This window comes from Mustela nigripes, chromosome 7, assembly GCF_022355385.1.
Source record: "Mustela nigripes isolate SB6536 chromosome 7, MUSNIG.SB6536, whole genome shotgun sequence".
Lineage (NCBI taxonomy): Eukaryota > Metazoa > Chordata > Mammalia > Carnivora > Mustelidae > Mustela > Mustela nigripes.
The window spans coordinates 128,024,180-128,037,361 of record NC_081563.1 but is presented as its reverse complement, the minus strand read 5'-3'; the positions used below and the strand labels follow the sequence as shown (position 1 = coordinate 128,037,361).

At 48.7% G+C, this 13,182-nt stretch overlaps 1 long non-coding RNA gene across 1 annotated transcript in view; it reads right to left on the bottom strand.

Moving 5' to 3' along the window:
• The window catches only part of LOC132022782 (uncharacterized), a 37,567-nt gene extending 24,967 nt beyond the window's left edge, over positions 1–12,600 (bottom strand). The window contains exon 1 of the long non-coding RNA XR_009405710.1: positions 12,386–12,600. This is a non-coding gene — a long non-coding RNA (uncharacterized LOC132022782). The remainder of the gene's footprint in view (positions 1–12,385) is intronic.
• Between the last annotated feature and the right edge of the window lie 582 nt (positions 12,601–13,182).

Sequence of the window (13,182 nt, the reverse complement as noted above, 5' to 3'; positions counted from 1 at the left end):
TGGTGCTAAGGATGGGGTACAAGGGGGCAGCCTTCTGCCTCCTGGGTAGCTTCTGAGAACCCCAGATCTCTCGGCCACCCTCTCTGGAATGCACTCTGCCCACTGCCACCCCTCACCCGCTTCTCTCCTTGGCACTCAAGTCTTTGTCTTCAACTCATCGGTGGGATCCCCATCACACGTCCGCTTTCCGGCCGTGGGGGAGACTGGGAAGGTGGGTTCCTGGCTTCTCCTTTCAGGATGTGCAGACACAGAAATATCCCCCCCGAATGGAGAAGGGCTTTCTAAAGGTTCTGGAAGATCACACAGCATGGCAAATGTCCCCTCCCCGGCTACTCTCTGAGCCCAGCGTCCCAGCTCTGCTCTTGACCACAGCTACAACACTTTCAAAAATTGGCACAGGGGGGATGACAAATGCAGTGTTAAATTCCCAACTCCCTGCTGCCGAGATCGGGAGGCCAGAGCTAATGTTTGGTCGAGGAAAGTCACAGTATAAATTCCAGATGTTATTCCAGGAAAAGGTGTTTCTTGCATGAATGTGTGATTTTCATGTAATGAAAGCCGTTCTGTTTTAGAAGAGAAAGAGTCTAGTTTCCCCAGGGGAAAAAGAGAGAGAGAGAGAGAGAGAGAGATTGAGAGAGAGAGAATGTGTATGTGTGTGCACGTGCATGTGTCAAAGTCTAATCCTCAAAATGTTAAAAACATCATTTTGATGAATTGTATTATGTGATGATCATTTGTCAAATCTATTTAACGTCTCAGTGACATTATTACTGGGATGGCATAGCTGATTCGCAGTGGGATCTGCAAGCAAGTGTTCTGGGCAGGGAAACAGGGATGGTGCAGTGCAACGTTAAGTGAGATACAACTACTGCAGGTTTTCCCGGGGCTACTACCACTATGGGGTTACCTTTAGTACTGTCGGGAAAGAAAAGGACATTTTGTATGTTACCATTTTTCTGTCTGTTATTCTCTACCTCTCCAGCATTGTGAAACATCGGGGCTGTGTCAATAGTCATGGGAAATCGAAAGTCCCATTTCGTTAGTGTCAGGTATCCTTTGCCATGGGCATGCGACAGTGCCCTCAACCCTGACATGAAAAGATCTCACAATCATCTTTACGCCTTATTCTCGAGTTTGGAATATTTTTTTCGGAACACCTGTGAAATTTTCTCCCGTCCCTCAAAGATAAGTATGTTGGTCTGACGGGAGCTTTCTCCCCTCGAATAGAGGCATCTAATCATTCATCTGTTCAACAAACACGTATTGGGCTCCATTCTGTATCCAGAACTCAGCTGGCCACTGAAGAAACAGAAATAAATGAGACCCGATTCCAACTCAGAGGGAGAAGCAAGTTGGGCACAGTCAACACTTTCTGAAGACCTACCAAGTGCCAGGCACATCCAAGGCTGCGAGGATCTCTAGACGGGTAATGTAGAAATTGGCTGGAGGGGGGGGGGGTTTGCTGCTGAGGGCTGGCCAGCCTCAGTTTCCCACTCTTCCACCCGGGACCTCAATTTTCCCTTAAGGTTTCCACACACATTCTGCTGTTGCTCTGGCCAGAGGGTGGACGTGAGGCCGAAGCTTAAATTTCCCTCCCGTGAAATTGTATCTTGGGATGACTGACCCAAGAAATAAGAATGACTTGGGGTCATCACCCCAAAACACAAGCCCAAAAGAGATTACCCAGGAGTTCCTGACCCCTGTGCCCCAGGACCGACCCAGTTCTTGTCCTGCAGAGCCCGTCCTCCAGTCCTTCCTGTTCTTTCCAAAGCCACCCACATCCTTCCATAGGTTGTTTTGATACCGCTGGCCAAAGCCTGCTTCTGTTGCTTGCAACCACAAGACCCTGACTGATGGATACAACTGTTCACGGATTGTGCCAAGGACAGGTGTGTGTGTGGGGGGGGGGGGTACAGCAGATCCAATTCACCTTCTCAGCTACAAGGTCACATTTTCCAGCCCCTTCTGGGTGCCAGGCACTGTGCAAGGAATAGAGTGATGTCATCCCTGCCCTCGAAGAGCTTCTAGTAAGCAGTTCAGCTGAACTCCCAGGAGGAACCAGAGTTCATTATTAGCTCAAACGAGAAAATCCTCCAGCATGTGCGGTTCACAGGGAAGGCTATGAGACACCAGCTTCCTGGGAGTTCTTTCCTGCCCCGCAACCTAATTTGACCAGAAGAGGGACCATCCTCCTGTAAACAGCGCTTGTAAACATCACTGGGATTGCTGTAAACACGGCCGGGGAGAGTCCAGTGCTTGAGATGTGGGTAGGGGCTGTGCCATCGGTGTCTGAGAGAACCACGTGGGCCACGGGTCAGCGGTTTCAAATGTTTTTCCCACACCGAAGGATGATTACCGTGGGGAAGGTCACTGTGTTTACCTTTATTTCAAGGCCGCTTCATGGGGCATTTGTTGCAATGGAGTGTTTCATATTTTATACAAGAGGCTGCATTGAGAAGACTTGCAATTTGTCTTCTCGGTGTTTATTCATTCAATAGCTATTTAAAGAACTTCTACTATAAATGAGTACTATTCTAGACGTTCAAAGTAGAACACTGAACAAAATGAACAGAAATCCCTGTCTCAAAAGGGCCACTATTCTGTTGGGGGCGGTTTATAACAACAACTTGATTTTCACTTAGAAGACTCTTCCCCGCAGTCAATATCCAGTCGATGTGGTGTGCAGGAAAGGGCACCCCAGTCTTGGGAGGTGGGGCCAATGAGCCAGGTTAAACCGAACAGCACCAGCGTTGCCCTGGCAACAGGAATTCATTACGGGATGGGCACGTGAGCTAAGCTGATCCAATCAATTTCATCTTGGGCTTTTGTGAAAGCTACTAGAAAACGGGCCCACCGTATTCCATTGTTTCAAACCAACCCCCCCCCACCAAAAAAGAAAGGTCCCCAGGACCATTCTACCTCACCTGGTCCTGAAGAGTGAAGCCAAGACCTGTATTTCCTGATGACCATTGAATTTGATGTCTAAACGCAGTGGTACCCGATAAGCATCTAAGCTGACCACATAATGTACTGTCCATGGGACACATGTGAGAGCAAAAGGGTCACTCTGGACAATGACACCAGAACAAGTAGGCATAAACAGGGACCATACTGGGCAAACCTGACTTAGACCCCAACCCCCTACTTGTGAATGACTTTTTCATCACCCGAGGCAAGACATTACCTCTTGATAAAGGCACTCCATATCCTTGCAGCGAATGCCTTCTGCTTAATTTAGCAAGAGGGCAGTTCTGAGGCAGAATAATTGGCGGAATTGGAAGGAAATGAGCAGGCACACTCTGGGACCTCCCCATTCAGACCAGACCACCAGCTCGCCCCAAGTCCTGAGTGTCCGAGGAGCCCAGCTCTGCTCTGGGCATGGAGAACTCCAGGATGAATAAGGCACTAGGGCACGGGTTCCTTCCTCCAGGCACTCACTGTCTTCGTAGGAGACATAAACACCTAAAACCAAATTCAGCACAAGACACCGAAGCGCACCCACTCAGCGGCCTCTCGGAATTGTGCTCACATTCGGGGTTTGCCTTTGTTCAGTTAACACTTAGGGATGATGGTCTGCGGAGCCAGCGGACTTGACCTCTTCCCTCCTCTGGCATCGACTGAAAAATTCCAGCCCTTCAAGTAAAAATGACAGGCCAGCCGTGGTTTAATATTTGAGCTACTTTCTGTCCCTCTACTATTAGAATTTCAGCCCAGGAGCCTTGGAGTTGGAAACCCCTCATCTTCTTGTCAGGGAGACACCGCGGATAGAACAAAGAGCTCTGTCCCCTGCCCTCTGCCCACTGCAGGCTTCTCTGAGGGAGGGAGGAGGCTCTGGTAGCATCCACTTTTGATAAGACATGTTCCCGATGTGCACTGGATCGCCAGGTGCATCCTTAACAAAGTCGTATCTGAAATGAACACAGCAGCAGCATTTTGCAAAGAGAAGAAAGACAGGTAGCAAAGGCACCATTTCGTCTGCCAGGAAACATCTCATAGTCATGGGAGGAAGTCGTGTGCGCCAGAGCCCAGCGTGGTGGTGTTGACTTAGCCATCTGTCTTTTGTACTTGGAAAAACCCAGAACGTTGTGCCGACGTCTTGCCTATACCGAATGGCCACACGCCCCGTGGTCAGCCCGCCAAGCTGGCCCCTTTTCCCTAATGTGCTGTGAGGAAAAGCTATCATTCCTCTGGTCTTCCTGAGTGGGGGAAGCCATGTGTCAAGTTCATGAGTGGATCTGATGAAGTGTAAGACAGCTCACCATCCAACCGCCAGTGGCCATGTTGCCTTTCCCTCGGATAATATTGGATTTTGAAGCAATAACATCAATGAGAGAAAGGCACGTAGCTAACAGCTAATTTCTGAAGAACATATGTTTCTGCTCAATTTTTGCACCTTTATTGCTCCGTGTGACGTTGTGATACTTTGGGCTGCATAACAGACCTGATTCAACTCATCTGTCTTCCATCTAATTCAAGTCAAAACCAGTAAAGCAAGCTAATTCCTGGTCTGTTTGTAGCTCTTCCCTGAATTATTGTCACTGATTGTCTTGTACTGCAATTTTTTCAGGAACCAAGAGGTGGGGGAAAAAGGGGAACAGCTCCTGATGAAGTTGAAGGCAATCTCATTTTCTTTTCTATACTGTTTTCCTGAAAGATGAAAACGGCTGTTTGGGACCCTAATGACACATGTTCCATCTGCATAGATAACATATTGCTATTTTTATGAAGAAATCGCAAAGCAGGAGAAAATGTCTGCCTTGAGTTCCACAAGCACAAAACTAACCCTTTGGAAACCTGTAGACTTCTTGATAAATTCGATAAGCTGTCATAGATTAAAATTTGAGTTTTTCAGACCACATTAGCTTGGAGCCATCCCCAAAACCCGTATCAGGCTTCTATTTTTCTTAATCAATCCATTTTACAAAAATATCCAATCCATTCCATAACCTCTACAGCAAATCTTTGGCCATTTCTGTCACCCCATGCCTACAGCCTTGGTCAAAGCCACTGTTACATGTCTCCTCCCTCACGGACCTCCTGGATCTGCCCTGGCCCCCTGCCCCGGGCCTTCCACCAGTTTGCTCTTAACACGATGGTCAGAGTGACCCTGTAATTTATAAGTCAAATTGCTCACTCTGTAACAGGAAGCTTCTAAGATGGCCCCAAATTCCTGCCTCCCTGGTGTGTAATCCCTTCCCCCAGAGTGTGACAGAAACTGGGAAGATGTGGGGTATCACCCTTACGATTAGGTGACTAATCCATTGACTTCGAATTAATCAAAATGGTGAGAATTTGGGTGGGCCTCACTTAATCAGGTGAGCCCTTTAAAGGAGCTAGGATCTCCCTGAAGAAGACATGAGCTATGATGGAGGAGGGACAGGGGACCAGGACCTGAGGTTGATCTCCAAGAGCTCGTGTCTGGCTAACACTTAGCAAGACAATAGGGACCCCAGTCCTTCAACCATGAGGAAATTAATTCTGTCAACCATCTGAGGGAGTTTAGAAGCAGACCTTTTCCTAATGCAGGCTCTAGATGAGGTTGTAACCAGCTGACATTCGGACTTTATCTTTGTGAAACCCTTTTATCTTTGTGAGCAGAGGATCAGGCTGAAAGTGTTTGACTCCCAGGCCACAGAAACTGAGAAAATGAATTTGTGTTGTTTTAAGCCACTAAATATGTGTTCATTTGCTATAAAGTAATGAATTACACAATAATAGCAAACTAATACACTCTCCTCTGTTCAAAGTCCTCCTCACTCAGAAAAAATCCAAATCCTCACGATGTCCTACAATGCCTGCTGTGGTCTGGTTTACCCACCCTTCTGGCTTTTTCTGTGTGCCTGCCTCCCTCCTTCTCTCTGTTGCAGCCACTGTTCAGTCTCTGCTGCTCAGACATGCCAGACAGTCTCCTGCCCCAGGGCCTTTGCACTTGCTGTTCCCACTGCCCAGAATTCACTCTCTTCCCAGACATTAATTAGCCTGTCTTCTTCCTTCCCAGCTTGCAGGTCTCTGTTCCATGTCAGCTTCCTCTAAGGAGCCCCCACTGGTACCCCAGTCCCACCATTCCCTGCTACACTTTCCTTCTTAGCACCAGCCACCTCCTGATTTGTACTAGATACATGTCATCTTTTTACTGATGGTCTTTGACAAGAAGGTGAGCTCCAGAGTGCCAAGACTTTCATCAATCTTCCACTTTATACAATAAGCCTAGAACAGTGACTGAAACCTAACAGATGGTCACAACTCAATCTTGAATGAATGAATGATTCAGGGTTTAATTGGGAAACCAGGCATAACAGAACCATCATGGGAGCCTCAGAAGCCAAGTGAAATGTGCCACATGAACTTTGGAGAAGAGCCAAACCACAGAGTTCCATGAAAACTTTTTTTTAAGTTTCTCCCAACTTTATGTTTTTTGAAGAAACCAAGTAAATCTAGAGTTTTAGCCCTGACTTTTCTTTTTTTTTTTTTTTTGTAAGTTTTTCTTTGCCTGCCCCGCAGCCATTAAAAAGAGCTCCTGGGCCCCCCACACACCCATCTGGTCATGGAGTCATTTGCACTTTGAAGAAAATGAGGGCGACGTGAGAAATCACTAGCTGTGTCAGTCAAGGCCAAGATACACAGCAGCAAATGTCAGCCAAAGACGGGGCCCTGGTAACAAGGGGCTGCCGTGCCTGATCATTTTGCATAATTGGAAGGCGAGGTTAACAGCAACAAGGAAAATTAACATGGGCGTCCAACGGTTTATGAAGCAGATGCTGGAAAATAAATAGAGCAGAGGGCGTCCAGCTACCCAGCGCGACTCTGTTCTTTATTTTTTTAGAGTGACGGAATTACGTGGGGGCGTGGAGCAGGAGGGAAGCACATTCGGGGAGTCACGGCTGTGGAGTTGGGTCCAGGACTCAGCCTGGCATCCAGCTGCCGGCACCCCATCTGTGTGGCCCTTGGCGGGGACCCCATCTGCCCTCTCCCTGGGTTGAAGAAGGGAAACAACACTGATGAGAATTCTTTCTACTTTAGGGGCCATTGTGGGGGGTGTCAATAACACACAGGAGACAAAACGACTTGGGCGTTTTCTTGACAAACCTTCTATGGTATGTCCCCTCTTGCCAGCCTGCTTCTCAGAAGTATCTCGCTGAAGCCACTTATCAGGCCCATGGGGTAGATACTATTATTCTCCTACTTTGCAGACAAGGGCCTGCGGCATCTGGGGGGAGGGTGGGTTCTCTTGTCCCAGCTCCCATAGCGAAGCAGCAGAATCTGGATTCAAACCCAAGATGCCTGTCCCCATAGTCACAAGCTCCATAGCCTGACGTCTCAGTAGTACGTCTGCTTCTATGTGCTCTGTCCCCTGATTGTTGGCTTACTGTATCAATGACTCAGATCTGGGACATTTAACAACAGCAGGACCCCAAGCCCTAAATCTGGGGGGTCTGAAAGATTGATGCCATGGCAGCTTGGAGGGACTTGGATACCAGGTATCCTGTGAGAGTCCCAGCCCAGAGCCAGGCAGGAGGGAACCATCTGCCAAGGTCCCAGGATCAGGCAGGACACGGCCGCCATCGCTCAAGGGAGGACATAGCTAGCAGTCATCATCCGAGCCTGATGCGCAACAGATGACATGAGGCAGTGGAAAAGGAATTCTCTGCAGGTCCTGAGATGGGGGCTCTTCTCCAGAGCCCAAATGCCATGGAGGCAGGGGGCTGGGCCGGGGGCAAAGCACTTGATTTCTTTTAAAAAGAAGAAGAAAGAGGAGGTAGCTGGGTGGCTCAGTCTGTGAAGCAGCCAACTCCTGATTTCTGCTCAGGTCCTGATCTCAGGGTTGTGAGATCCAGTCCCATGTTGGGTCCCGCACTGTTGGGGGGTCCCTGCTTGAGGTTTTCCTTCTCTCTCTGCCCCTCCCCCCACATGTATCTTTTCTCTCTCTCTCTCAAATAAATAAATTTTTCTTAAAAATTAAAAACAAAAGAGGAAGAAAGAGGATGATCACATTTATATTAGTTGTCTCCTGAGGGTTAATGAAATTGTAGAAACTCTAATCAGCAAGCTTCTCTTCAAAGGATCCCAGAACTTAACAGAAATATTGAGGGTGTGAATCGTCTCACATTTCTAAATCAGCCTCTTCTTTAACTTTTAACACTTAGCTGAGTTTATTTTTATCTGTTCAAAATATTTCAAAATTAAAAAAACACTTTTAAAATGACGGCTGGGGCATACATAATCCTTCTAACTGGGTGTCATCACCCCGCTGGTCTGTGCTTTTTAGTCATGAGCTTTGACACCTCCCCTAGCTTTGCCCCATACTTGGAGGGCCCACTCTGACATCACAGCTGTGGAAAGCCACTTCTAACCCGAGAGGTGGCTCCCTCCAATGCCCTTGGTGCTGGGCAGGTCCTGGGTAGAGAGAAGCCAGGTGGGCTAGGGGCGAGGGGCTGAGCACAGGAGACACAGGCCCTATCTGCTTTGGCAGCTGTCCCTCCAGCAGCCAGGGTGCCACACAGGACCCAGACTCCATGCGCCCAGATGCCGCCCCTGGGATTCAGGGACGTTATTCAGAATCAAGGAGAAGGTGCATCGGCTCACCGTCAACCCCACCCCGTGTGAAATAAGAAAAAAAGAAGAAGAAGAAGAAGAAGAAGAAGAAGGGGGGTAGATGGAGAGGGACTGAGGGTGATGAAATTAGGTAGCGTTCCATTGTGCCCCCTTTTTATCTCCAAGCCCAAGGAGATCTGAGGCAGCTGCCGCCCTAAGGTGTTTCCTCCCAGGATCAGGCGGGGGGGGGGGGGGGCTCCCCGTTACAACGCCAGGCTCAGCCGTTCCTAGGTGAGGCCCACAAGGGTTCTCAGGATATCACCTTTGTGCAGAGTCTCAGCTGCGTCTACCTGTGCAAACACAAGAAGCTCACAGAATGTTCCTGGCCAGGGCAGTGGATCCTTGGGGAAATGCACTTGCATTCAGAGAGTCTAGACTGACAGTAGCTGAGTTTACAGACAAGGTGGTTTGTCCCAGAGAGGTCAATGTTCTCGACCTGAACTTTATTCCAGTTATCCACTTTTATCATGCTTTTAGATATGCTAATAATAATTATCAATAATGTTAGTAATGCAATTGGATGATTAAGGATAGCAGTCATCTATTATTATTAACACTTAGATTCCAATGTATTACTTAATAATAAAATAATGCCTGCAGTGCTTTATACAAAATTGTGCAAAATGCTTTCATATGTGACATCTAGTTCGATCCTTGAAAGAGGACAGGGAAGGGCAATGGAACATGCTGGAGAACTCTGACCACCTTATCTTATTTCATAGGTGAAAAAATAAACTGGGGCACAGAGAGGACAACCACTTGCCCAAGGACACAGAGCAAGAAAGTGGCTGGGACGAGTCTTGACACTCCTGCCCCAGGCTGGGGCTTTGGGTGCTGGGTGCAGCCCTAGGATAGGAGTCAGGGTCTCTGTGTTCTCTGTGGGCTCAGAAAAATCAAGTTAAAATTAATTCTTATTTAAATAAGAAATACTAAACTTGTTCTCCTTTTTAGAAAATAAAAACCTTATAAATACGGGCAGCTTCCCTCCCTACCCTGGGCTTGGCCCCTTCTCCTTAGAGGTGGTCACTGTGCTGCTCTCACTGGGCTAGTCCCAGAACAGATTCCCAGGTACCACAGATATGACTCTCTATAGAGACAAGATGGTATTTTTGTGGGTACATGTTTATAGAGACCTTCCTTCCCGTCACATGAGTTCCTGCCCCTTGATTTCTCTCCCTCGGGTACATGCATTAAAGGTCTATCCACCTGGTGGCATGTAGGTCCCTCCCCCCCATGTCTGCTGAATGGTACACACGGTGCAGAAAAACCCCACGTCACCCTGCCTCCTCAGAGGGATGCACATGTAGGTTGTGAGATGGCCACGCCTTTGTTTCAGATGGTTTCCAGCCTCCTGCTCTAGGCAGCTGGCGCCACTGCCCTTGTCAGCGCTGTTCTGCAGGCAGTCATGGTCACCTGACTTACTCTGACCAATGAAATGTGAGCACAAGCCCCACATCTCACTTCAAGGCCAATGCTAAAAACCTGCCTGATTCGCCACCCTCAGTTGGTCCCTGAGGGAGATGACATAAAACAGAGCTCCTCCCTGATGTGGAGGAGGCATGTGGAGTATGAGTGAGAATCGACCATCACTGTTGAAGGCCCCGGGGTTTGAGAGCTGTTTGGTACTGGGGCGGCATCTTGTCTATCTTAGTCGATGCAGATTCTTCTGTGGCCAGCTGAGTTAACATCCCCCCGAAGCTGTCCACACCTGAACCCCCATACGCTACCTTACATGGCAAAAGGGCCTTTGTACCTGTGATTAACTCAAAGGTCTTGAGATAGGAAGAGTAACCTGGAAGGTTCAGGTGGGCCCAGTGTCATCGCAAAGGTCCTCATAAGAGCTAGGGGGAGTCAGAGTCCGGACAAGGGGATGTGACCTCAGCAGTGCAGAGAAACGGGAAGATGCTGCTGGGCGTCAGCATGGGGGACGGGCCACCAGCCACGGAACGCAGGCAGTTTCTGGAAACCAGAAAAGGGAGGGAAATGGATTCTCCCCGAGAGCAGCCCTGCCAGCCCACTTCAGACTTCTGACCTCCACAACTGTGGGAGAACAAATTTGTGTTTTAAGACACCAACTTCACGGTAATCTGTTACACATACGGGAATAAGAAACCGGCACCTGACATTTGTTGTAAAACAAACATTGTTCGATGAACATCTTCATGCCTCTTTGACGTATGTGGGTGTTTCTCAAATTGAGATTTTTTGCTTTGTTCTGCTTTGGATTTTTTTTTTTTGGTGGGGGGGACAAAGGGAGCAGAAGAGAGAGGGTCTTACGTAGGCTCCACAACTATCATGGAGCCTGACACAGGGCTTGATCTCACAACCCTTAGATCACCACCTGAGCTGAAAGTCAGAGCCTTCACCGACCTGGGCACTCCTCAAATTTAGATTTTTCAACAAGGGATACTTTCCACAAAATTGTGCTTTCATTTTAAAGCATGAAAACGAACATTCTGCTAAACAAAAGTTCATCTAAATTACCCAATATGCCTGAGGTTAAATATACCACTTATTAATCCATTCCTCTTGGTTTAATATAAAGTTCCAGAAACTGCTGTCCACTCTCCCTATGGCATTGCTGTTGAATCAGTCACAGTTAGTGGCTGGCCTGGGGAAGAGAACTCCTCAGACCCGGCCTGAAGGAGCTCACAGACATGGGACCTCTCACGGAGAAGAGATGAGCTAAGAGGGCCCTTCCCCGGTTCCTGCCACCACACACGTGCTCCTCTGTTGCGCTGAGCTCTGTAGCGGCGGGAGACAGTGGGACAGGCACCTGGCATCATGTTCCCTGGTCTCCGAGCCCCAATGTCACTTTGCATTTTGAGCCCTTGTATTTAACCCAGGAGGGGGTTAGGGAAAGTCACAGATCACCAGTGCAATAAACAGTCCTCAATACCGCCAACCTTTGTCCAGCCGGATTGCACGGCCCCTGCATTTACAGCTAAACCTCCTTCCTTTTCATTTTTCTCCCCAGGAATCCCGAGGTATAGCAGGCCTGGGAACGAGGCAGGATTCTAAAGGGCTACTTGGATGGCTCCGGTCTGAGCCGTTCTCTCAATTTTATCACAAAGATTACCGAGCTCCAGAAACAATCAAAGGATCCCTAACATATGCGGCATGTTTTCACCTCCTCTCAGACCACAGAACATTTTATAAACAGACTGCCAAGTCATTTTAAAGCTGTGGACATTCAAATTGCTTGTGTCACTGAGCCCATGCTAGAACACACCAATTTCGAGCATTCGTGCAGCTCTGACTCTTCAAAAGCTGCTAATAGGCAGGGAGGGAGAATAAGGCAACATTGGATGTCTTCCATTTAGGACACCAAAAATAGAACTTCTGATAGAAGATGGAAGATGTCATTAACCTTCACACTGACACCTACCTCTCCAGAGGCCCCGCGGTGGCACAGGCTGGAAGTGAGGTCTTTAAAGATATTTGTGGCTATAATGGGCACTCAACTTGGCCAAAAGTGACACTGAATTCGCTCCTGACAAAGGGACATTTGGCACAGGTGTGAGAGGGTGAGAACAAGGGAAATACAGAGGAAAAGGAAAAGAGCTCATTAACAAGTCTTTCCACGGTTCACTCCGAGAGGATGACAGAGTGGAGAGGGAGTGGGGAAACTCACCAGAAACTCACTCTCAAAAATTGACAGTATTCTCAACAGTGATTATTATCTCTTCGTGCAGCTTCTCTCCTGTTTGCAATTTCCAGCACAAGTCCCCCCTCCACCTTCCGGTAACCCACCCCGATAGTCACTCTCCCACTCTCCACTCAGCCCACTCACCAAGCTCAGGATGAGCTGCTGGGTTTTAGGGTGGTCATGTGACCTGGCCTGGCCAATCCGCTGGCGAATCCCCCAGATCCTGAAGTGGTTCTGGATGCACCCATGACAGGAGTCCAAGCAGAGTGAATCCCATCTCTGGAGCAGGTGTGGCTGGGAGAGATGCTTCCCGGGGGCAGGTGCTGCTGGATGTCGACCCAACAGCGCCCTGCCCCTTGTTCCTGCCAGCACAGCACAGCCCCCAGTCTAGAGGGAGCCATTTACTTGCTTTCCCATCGTCCTTTGCAGTGAGTCATGGGCACGTGACTGGCTCTAGCCAATGGAATCTGAGGGAGCACCTGTTGGTGCACTGGAGGGGGAGGCGGTCCTAGGAAAGATTGGCCAGAGCTGGTGAAAGGGAGGTGTGCTGTGGGAGAGGTTTCCTTGCCCGCTTCATTGCGGGCTGTGTGCGATCGCAACACTCTTAGAGATGCAGCAGTCATGGGAGGGCTACCCCTGAGAGGCTGACGGAATTACATATATATCCCGACGAACCTCACATTTTGTGTTACTCTCAAAGCTAACCACCTTTAGCTTGCTTGTTATGTGTTGGGGGAGGGGAGAGCAGGAGAAAACATGTATTTAAAGTACCTTCCAGGGACGCCTGGGTGGCTCAGTTGGTTAAGCAGTTGCCTTCGGCTCAGGTCATGATCCCAGCGTCCTGGGATCGAGTCCCACATCAAGCTCCTTGCTTGGCAGGGAGCCTGCTTCTCCCTCTGCCTCTGCCTGCCATTCTGTCTGCCTGTGCTCGCTCTCTCCCC